Source organism: Sciurus carolinensis, chromosome 7 (genome assembly GCF_902686445.1).
Source record: "Sciurus carolinensis chromosome 7, mSciCar1.2, whole genome shotgun sequence".
NCBI lineage: Eukaryota > Metazoa > Chordata > Mammalia > Rodentia > Sciuridae > Sciurus > Sciurus carolinensis.
Window position 1 is genome coordinate 26,243,945 of NC_062219.1, and position 9,576 is coordinate 26,253,520.

The 9,576-nt window shown below is 36.8% G+C and overlaps 1 long non-coding RNA gene across 1 annotated transcript; it reads right to left on the bottom strand.

Moving 5' to 3' along the window:
* Positions 1–1,283: 1,283 nt before the first annotated feature.
* LOC124989610 (uncharacterized) lies at positions 1,284–5,875 on the bottom strand. Its single transcript, XR_007109595.1, has 3 exons — positions 5,506–5,875; positions 2,849–3,027; positions 1,284–2,129 (listed from the first exon to the last, which is right to left on the bottom strand). It is a non-coding gene; the product is annotated as an uncharacterized LOC124989610 (long non-coding RNA).
* Between the last annotated feature and the right edge of the window lie 3,701 nt (positions 5,876–9,576).

Sequence of the window (9,576 nt, forward strand, 5' to 3'; positions counted from 1 at the left end):
CAACGTGCATTACCAGGGCACTGTGGAGAAAGACTTCCTTTTATCTGCAGCCTCCCCTGTTTTGGTAAGACATAAACTTTGCTGTCAGTTTTTAAATGACTCCAAATTAATAAAAAGAAATAAATTGCTTTTTATGTAATACACTTTTAATCAAAGATACCAATGACAGAACCTTTTTTGGCCATCCTAATGTTTGAAGTATATACACAGAGCACAGGACTTCCAGCTGTTGTGTTGCTGGCAAAATTATGTATGTGATTTTACTTATGTCTGCAATGGAAATCAATCTGCCATGAAAAAGTACCCTGTAATCAGGTATAATTGACATAATGAATAGGTAAAACATGAAACAGAAGAACATATTGGCTGACAAGAGTTAAAAGAGACCACAGGAACATATGTAAAAGAAATTCAAGACTGTAAACAGGATGATATTTTGGTATTTAAAAACATTAACAGAGTCAACTAAGGAGCCCCAAATCTAGCATGATGGAGCTCCAGTTTAAAAATTGCCGTACTCTTTATTCTTTCACTTTTATTACCATCTAAAAGCAGAAAAGTGGCAGCAAACAGAGTATTCAGCGTCAGATTTATTTTATTCAAGGTCATAAAATCTTATACTGGGAAGAGAACTTTGCAATCCAGTTTTCCATTGAACTCTGGGATTCCTTCCACAATATTCCCAGTACATTATTATTTGGTCTTAACTTGACTATAGACAGCCTGATTGTTTAGACTTAGTGAAGTCCTCCCATGACAGCAAACTAACCCCTCTGTGAAGCAGTCTTCTACGATACAGGGCACTTTGGTTTGTAGAAAGGTCCCTTCTATGTTGAGGTGAATCTTGTATGCTTATAATTTCTATCCATTGATTATGATTTTTCTATCTGAAAGATGCTATGTTAAAATTTATGGAGAAGGCCAAACTCAGTAGCACACACCTGTAATTCCAGGTACCCAGGAATCTGAGGAAGGAGTATCTCAAGTTTGAGGCCAGCTTTAGCAACTAAGCAAGACCCTCAGCCACTTCGTGAGACCCTGTTTCAAAATATTTTTTAAAAATTGTTTTTAAGGGCTAGGAATGTGGTAAAGCATTCCTGCCTTCAATCCCCAGACCAAAAAAAAAGGGGGGGGGCTTTAAGTGGATAGTGTGATCATTTAAGATAGTCTAGATCCAAAAAGTAGGGAATTAAGAGAGGTGAAATAAGATACTGCTATGGTTTGGATCCGGAATGTCCCCAAAGGTCATTATGGGAAAGGTGTGATCCCCACCTTGGGCACTATTGGGAGGTGGGGGGGCCTAGGAGGAGGTCTTCAGAACTTTGGGGTGTGTTCTGTGCCATTTCTATCTTCTACCTCCTGGAGCAGCTTAGCTCTATCATGTGCTTTCATCATAACATGCTACCTTGCCACAAGCCCAAAGCAATAGGACCAACTAATCATGGACTAGAAGTTCCAAAACTGTGAATCAAAATAAACATTTTTTCTTTATAAGTTGATTATCTCAGGTGTTTGTAGTAGTGACAAGAAGTTGACTGACAGACACATAGTTTTATATCCAAAAATTTCTTTAGGATCTATCAATAGTATATCTCATTATTCTAACTTATATTTATGGTATAATCAAAGTTAATGTACATATTTAAGATTAAAAGATATGTTACACCTAAATACAATGTGATATTTTCTCTAACCAGACTCAACTATCATCATTTAATGTTTAACCTTGAGCTGATTCCTACAATCCCAGACAAGCATTAAGCAGTTTAAAAGCTTTGGGAGTGGAAGACATAAAAGATTTTTTTTTTCCTAAGAGCTTTCCCCTAGAAAAATATTAGAGGGTGGAATTTATTTTTCAGTACAATAAATGTGATGTTGACATTGTTGTTTATAATCAGAGGCTTTGGAAGATCTCTGCACTGCTCCTGCCTTGGGCAGAATTTCAGATTTTGCAAGCAGCACTCTGAAACTCTACCACTTCCCCTGTTTCTGGTTAAAAGCAAGTGTCTGCCCTCATGACCATAGTGAAGATCTTATCTTCTCTTGTTTTTTTACCTCTGATAGGCTGTCCTGGTGTTCTTGTCATAGAATAGAAAGGTGGTTGATATTTGTTTTCCTTGTGGCTCAAACTGAAAGAAAACCATCAGGGACATGCAATCACACCCCACACATGCTCCCACAACCCCCACACCCCCATATACACATATTTGCCTCCCTGAGACCTTGAGGCCCACACAGGTACTGATTTCTAATTCTCCTTCCTCATCTGTCATAGATAAATCACCCCACTCTCTACCTGCTTTGGGGTTCTGTAACCATAAATTCAAAGAAAGATTTATTCACTTTAGGCAATTAGTTCTTTATTTCCTCCCTCTAAACAAATTTTAAAAGTGATGTGTTTTTAAACATAGATTTACTATTTCATAAAATTACTAATATGCTAAATTCCCTTTGGACAACAATGGAGCTTATATTTATTTCAGTAGTTTCAGAGCATATGGTGGAATGAGTCCTAGAAAGCTAGCAACTTTTTAATCCAAATGGTCAGGTTAAGACAGATTATGCTGGGAAACAGATATTTAAACGTCATTAGAACTGATAGAATAAATAAATACCTATTCAGATGCAAATTAATTCTTTTCATCTTTACCTTTTTAAGTCAGCAAAAGAAGGTTCTCACAATTTAGCAACTTTAAAAAAAAATTAAACTATGTATCACCTGCTTTCAAAAATATTTATCCAATTTAAACCTGAAAAAGCCCTGGAGGCATTACTCTCCACATTTTTGCAAATATGGAAACTGTTTTAAAGAATAGCTGAAGGGATGGGGATGTAGTTGTGCACTTACCACGCATGCATGAAGCCCTGGATTTGATTCCCCAGTATTGCAAAAATAAATAAAAGGAGAAGAGTTGAGACAAGTCCAACATCCCAGGAGCTGTTCTGGAGTGAGTCTCATGACTTCAGATCCCAGGCACATCCACATATTATAGTCATTCTAGTGATCTGTGGGTTCACTTTCGTCTACTTTTTCAAAAGAAAAGAAAGACACTTGCACTTGCTTTCTAAATAATTATCTTCCAAACATCTTTAGCACAGTAAGTCTTTAAATTTTCCAAATGATTTTCAATCTATGGACTGGGTAAGTCAGACCTTTGCAGAAAATTTCCACCAAAAAAAAAAAAAAAAAAAAAAAAGTGAGAAAGAATGACCTCTGAGATGTTTCAGCTCTTGTGATGGTCAATTTTATGATATCAGCTTGACTGAGCTAAGGGATGTTCAGATAGATGGTGAAACATATTTCCGGTGTGTCTGAAAGGGTGTGTCTGGAAGAGATTAGTATATGAACTTGTAGACTGAGTGAAGATGATCATCCACACCAGTGTGGGTGGCATCATCCAACCTGCTGAGGCCCAAACAGAATGACAAAACAGGAAAGGCAAATCCACTCTCCTCTTCGCCTGGGACATCCACCTTCTCCTGCCCTTGGACCTCAGCACTTCTGGATTTGGGACTTTCAGACTCTGACAGACTTACATCATTGACCCCTGATTCTTAGGCCTTCAGATTCAGACAGAATCACTCCACCAATTTTCCTGGTTCTCCAACTTGCCTAGGGCCAACTATGGAACTTCTCGGTATCCTTGTAGGACTTCTTGGACTCCATAAGCACATAAACCAATATAAGTCAATTCCCATTACATATGTGTGTGTGTTTGTATGTATACGAACACACACATATATCTATGTATGTATATGTATATGTACACTATTGGTTTTGTTTCTCTGGAGAATGTCTAATACAACTCTAAAATTCACGATTCTAAGAGATTGCAACATCAAAAAAAAAAAAAAAGAGAGAGAGAGAGAGAAAAAAAACATACAGTATCTCACATTATCCATGGGAAATACATCTTAAGACCACAGTGAATGCCTGACACCACAAATAAGTACCACAAGCTTAATTTAAATTAGGTGCAGTAAGACTAACAACAACTAATAACAAAATAGAAAATTATAATGAAACAGTGTAATAAAACTTATGTATCTCTCTCAACCCCCCCACCACCAATCTTCTCTCTTATCTTATTGTACTGTATTTTTAGACCAAGGTTGAGTGTACATAACTATTGAAATGAAATCACAGATGGGGGACCACTATATATTTAAATATAGACATATTAAGATATATGAGAGTCCTGCTTTGTATAAGACAGAGTCTTATCCTTGGACAATTATTTAAGATGTCTGGAAATTTTTTAAAAAAATACATCTGTGAAACTCTCAACTTCAGAGATTATGATTTTATTTCATCTGACAAAGGGGTCACAAATTAAAATATCTTAAACTTTTTAAAAATAATTTCTTTGGATCAGGAGTGTAGCTCAGTGGTAGAGCATTTACCTAGCATGTGAGCCCTAGATACAATCCCCAGCACTGTGAAGAATAAAAAAGTTCTTAAAAGTTCCCCAGGGGATTCTGATGTGTAGCCTGGATTGAGAGCCACTGGTTTGTGGTTTATTAGGAAGCATCCATGAAGGGTTTTGAGAACAGGATCAGGCAGAGTTGGAGGGGCTCCTCTTGAGAGTATGTTTCTATGTGTGTTAAAGAGATTATAGGAATACACAACAGGCACCCAACAGGCACCTAACGGCCTTAGAGTGGGAAAGCTTATTAAAGGAGATGAAGTTTAAGCAGAGGTTTTCAAAAGAGCAAAGAATACTTTTATTATAAGACTAGAGTAGACAAGATTAGGTCAAGAACGTAAAAGTAAGAGTGAATCATGTTCAGAACTGGAACAGAGATTCTGAGAACAATTAAATACCAAGAAACCCATGATCCAAACTTCGTTTTTTTCTAGGCACTCGATAAGTAGTAATTAAATTTCCTTATAATTGAATTGAAAGAATCTTAATGCAAAACCATTAAGTGGTTCTGATTAAATTTTCTTCTTATCACAGTACCCATTTAATTCTGGGTCTACACTCAAAGATTTAGAAATATTAAGACCCAGGAATAATTTTGTCCATTCTCCCTTTTCACCATATAGCAGTTTTCCAGCAGCACAATAAATAGAAGCATGTATGATTAGCAACTTCCCATTTTCCGCAGATTATATGTACTCTAATCCTATTCAATAAAAGACAAATTTGAGATCTTATAAAATTTTCCAATACCCACAAATGTAGTGAATCACTTTTAAGGGTCCTGTGATGCCACATGGTCCCGTGATGTTGGGGGGATAAGGATTATATTTTAATAAAACATCGTCACTGAACTTCAGAGTCTAAGAGTACCTTTAAAATTATGACTACATTCTTTTTCAAAATTGGGAAACATTCTCATTTTATCTTAAATATCCTCTTAGAATTACTTTTTCCCCATGCAGAGCTAAGTCAAATAGTGACAGTTTATGAGATACATTTAAAAAAAAACAATTCAGTGACTAATGAATTGTTAAGGACAATATTAAGGAGACTTCATTGAAAATCAAACATTACCTACCGGCAAATCTTTCCATTAAGACTGCATAAGCATCAAAGTAGTCCCAGCCACTGTCATCCCAGCATCGGAGCAAATCACTAAGCTCTTACCAGCAGTCACCATCCACAGGTAGTCAGACAAGACAGAACAAACCAGTACCCTTATCATCAGTAGGCGGGATCATGTCATGACGTATGCTTAACTCATAGAATCTGTGGAATAGTGTAATAACTGACCTTGAGAAATATGGAGTCAGGTACAGTTTGGCCACCTCCATCCCTCAATCTTAAATACATTCATTCATCTGCTTATTCATTCAATTAACACTTACCAAGATTGCACTATGTACCAGACACTGAACAGCACAGGCTGTTCTCTGCTCTCAGAGAGTTCAGAAGAGGAAGACTAGCAATGAACAGGTAAATAAATTAAAAATTCTAATTAAAATTTTAAAATTAAATGTTATGAAGTCTAAAAAAAAAAAAAAAGTAGGTTATGGAGAGACAAATGAGAAGGAACCATTCCTGCAAAACCAAAGGAAAAGTTCTTCACAAAAAGCTCTAAATGAGACTGGAGAGAAGGAGGTCACAGATAGGTTGTACAGGACCCCTTTTCTATTTAGTCTGGATTCTGTCAGTTGCCAAATATCAGGTTTTGAACACCTTCTCTAAAACCCTAACTGAGCCTGTGCCTGATGTGTCTCCTTTTATAAAAAGTTTTCTGCAACAGATTCAGTTTTGCTTTGCATGTAGGCATGTAGGCATGCATGCTCCAATCAGGGGTATAAGAGTTGTGAGTGTATGTCTACGTGTGTCTGTGTGTGATAGGCAGTTTTTCACCTCTGTCACCAAAATATCTGACAAGAACAACCCAAAGGAGGAGAAGTTTAATTCTGGGCTCACAGTTTCAGAAATTCAGTCCATGGTCAACTGACTCCATTGTACCAGGCCCAAGGTGAGGCAGAATATCATGGCAGAAGAGTGTGTTGCAGAAAGCCTCTCAGCTCAAGGCAGCCAGGAAGCCAAGACAGAGAACCAGAGAAGCCAGGGACAAAATGTAATTTCCAAGGGCACACCCCCAGTGACCTACTTCCTCTAGCCATGTTCCACGTAACTACAGTTACCACCCAGTAATCCATTTAAAATATTAAGCCATCAAATGGATCGATCTACTGATTAGGTTAAAGTTCTCGTAATCTAATCATTTCACCACCTGAACATTGCTACATTACTTAATGTGAGATTTGGGGGAAGATACCTCATATTCAAACCTTAGCACTGTGTGGTGTGCTAGGGGACCATATTATTATCATAATTCAGTTTTTTCGATAAAGTCAATTATTTTTTTGCCTGCAGATATGAACTTAGCTGTGAAAGAAAACTACATGGGGGATTATTCTTGAGTATTGTTTGTCCTGGATGCCCAAACTTACCCACAGTAAAGAATGCCACAAACTTCCAGAAAATTGCAAAAAGCAAAGAAAGGGACATGGAACAAATTCCCCCTCTGAAAGGACAAACCCTATTAATACCTTGATCTTGAACTTCTAACCTCCACAGTTGCAAGAAAATACATTTCTGTTATTTTAGGTACTTAGTTTGTGCTATTTCATTATGGAAACCTGAAAGAACTAATACACATTCCAACTATCCTATTTGAAATTTCAAAATAAGTGGAAAAGATACTTCCTATGTATCTATAATTTTTTAAAATAAAAATTTAAAAAATGAAAAAACATGAATAAATCAATTAAAATATTAAATATGCTTTGTATATATATATATATATATATATATATATATATATATATATATAGTCACCAATCCATTTGGGGATATTCTGGCATTCATGGAAGGAGAAAATCCCTCCTTCACACTGTACAGATGAGAAGCATTGCTCTAACCTCTCAGATTTATATAGGTATAGGGGGGACAAGCTTGGGCACCAGTCAAACCTCCTCTCAGCTCCAGAGGAAACTTCCACCAAGGTATAATACAGGGTAATACTGAAATCCTATGCAATACCTTCCCTGAAAGTTTGACCTGATGATGCTCACACAATGTAGCAACAGCAGGCTGGACAATTATGCTCCCCCATCACTTTTGGTGTGGATACATGGGAAACTATCTACTTAACAGAGAAATAGAACTAGAAAGACCTCACCTTTAAGCAGCTTGGCCCCAATCCTGGTATGTCATGGAGTGTGAGTGGGTTTCACCTTGCTTTGGAACAAGGTTATGGGTACTGTGTTAGTTTTCTAGGGCTACCATAACAAAGCACCACAAAAATAGGTCTGGCTATAACAATAGAAATGTATTGTTTCACAATTCTGGAAGCCATATTTCCAAAATCAACGTGTTGGAAGGGTTGGGAAAGAATCTGATACTGGCCTTCTATCTAGCTCCTAGTGGTCTGAAGCAGCCCTGGGCTTCTAGCTACATCACTGCAATCCTCCCTCTTCACATGGCAGTCTCCCCGTGTGCCTGGGTCTATTTCCAAATTTTCCCTTTTGATAAGGACATCAGTCATATTGGATTGAGGCCCATTCTAATGACTTCATTCTACCATGGTCACCTTCAAAGACCCTATTTTCAAATAAGGTCACATTCACAGATACTAGAGGTTAGGACTTTAGTATATCTTGGTGGGGGCATGGATGACAACCCAAACCATAACAAATACCAAGCTAACCATCAATACTATGAGACACTAAAGAGCACCCGTATGGTTCTTGGATCAGAACCTGATCCAGCAAGCCCAAATACTCACAAAGAACCTGCAGAAAAGATGGATGCTGTCCATGTGCTCCCTCTGCTGGAAAAGTCAGCGATGTGTTTAAACCACTCAGCTAGCTGCATTTGTACCTGTGTTCCCAGGTAAAATTAACCAATAATTTTCCTAATTTTCCTTTTATGTTCAGTCTTTAGAATCAAGGTTACATTATTCTCATGCCATGAACTGGGGGACTGTCCCTACTTCACGTCTTATTTAGATATGTGTTTCTTTTTTGAGTTACTTTTGGTTTGTTATGTTTTTCCAGAAAATTGACATTTCATCTAAGTTTTCATAATTTTAGCATGTACTTTTCCATGGTGTTCTGTTATGATTTTTAAAATACCTACCATATGTGGATTATGCTCTTTTTTATTTTTGTGACACCACTCTTTTATCTTCCCAACAGTTTATCTATTTTGTTCCCTTTTCAAAGGACTGTATCTAATTAATGTTTATCCTGATACATATTTTTATTTCTTAATATCTGTCTGCATTTTTATTATTTGTTCCCTTCTTTATTTGGTTTATTACATTGTTCCTTTCAAACTTTTTGAGATTGATACTCACTTGTTGGTTGAAGCAATGGGTCAAAGACTCCGGAGACAGGCAAGATTGAAAGGATCAGAAGAGCACTTCCCATGCAGAGTTCAGGACTAGGGATGTGGTTGGACCTCTGCAGTAGAATAAAATCAGTCACTGGGACCCAGGAAGGGCCCAGCTGTGCTCTTTTTCTTGCTTCTCTCTTCAAGTCAGTTTTATTCTTTTTGGTTACTGATGGACTTTTTCCAGAAATGAAGGGTGATTTAAAATAAATAAGAAAGTAGCCTTGAACAAATCAAAGATGGTGAGGAATATATTTAACTCCACTCTCTAAGCCTGTTTCAGGACTAGAAAAAAACACATAAACAAATAATGGGGAGGGACACATCATAACAATAGATGTGAAGCCCAAGAATTATCAAGAAATTGATATTTTCAAACTAATTTATAACTTCATTGCAATCCTCATCATTCTTGAAATGGAATTTGGAGGAGGGAATCTTTAAAAGATTCTCATATTTAGAGAAAGAAATGAGTGAGATTAACTTTTAAAAATGAAAATAAATGGTAATATGAAAAAAATTAGACCTTCCAGCATTTAAAATATATCCAATTATTCTTAGGTTGGCTCAAAAATAAACAGATCATGGGGGGATCAATGTACAAAATAGCCAAGAATAACCATGATAGCTATTCTGTGCTCCTTTTGAATAACATCTCTGATCTTAATGAAGACATTAAAATTCAAGTTGTTAAGCCAAAACTGAATCTGATAAT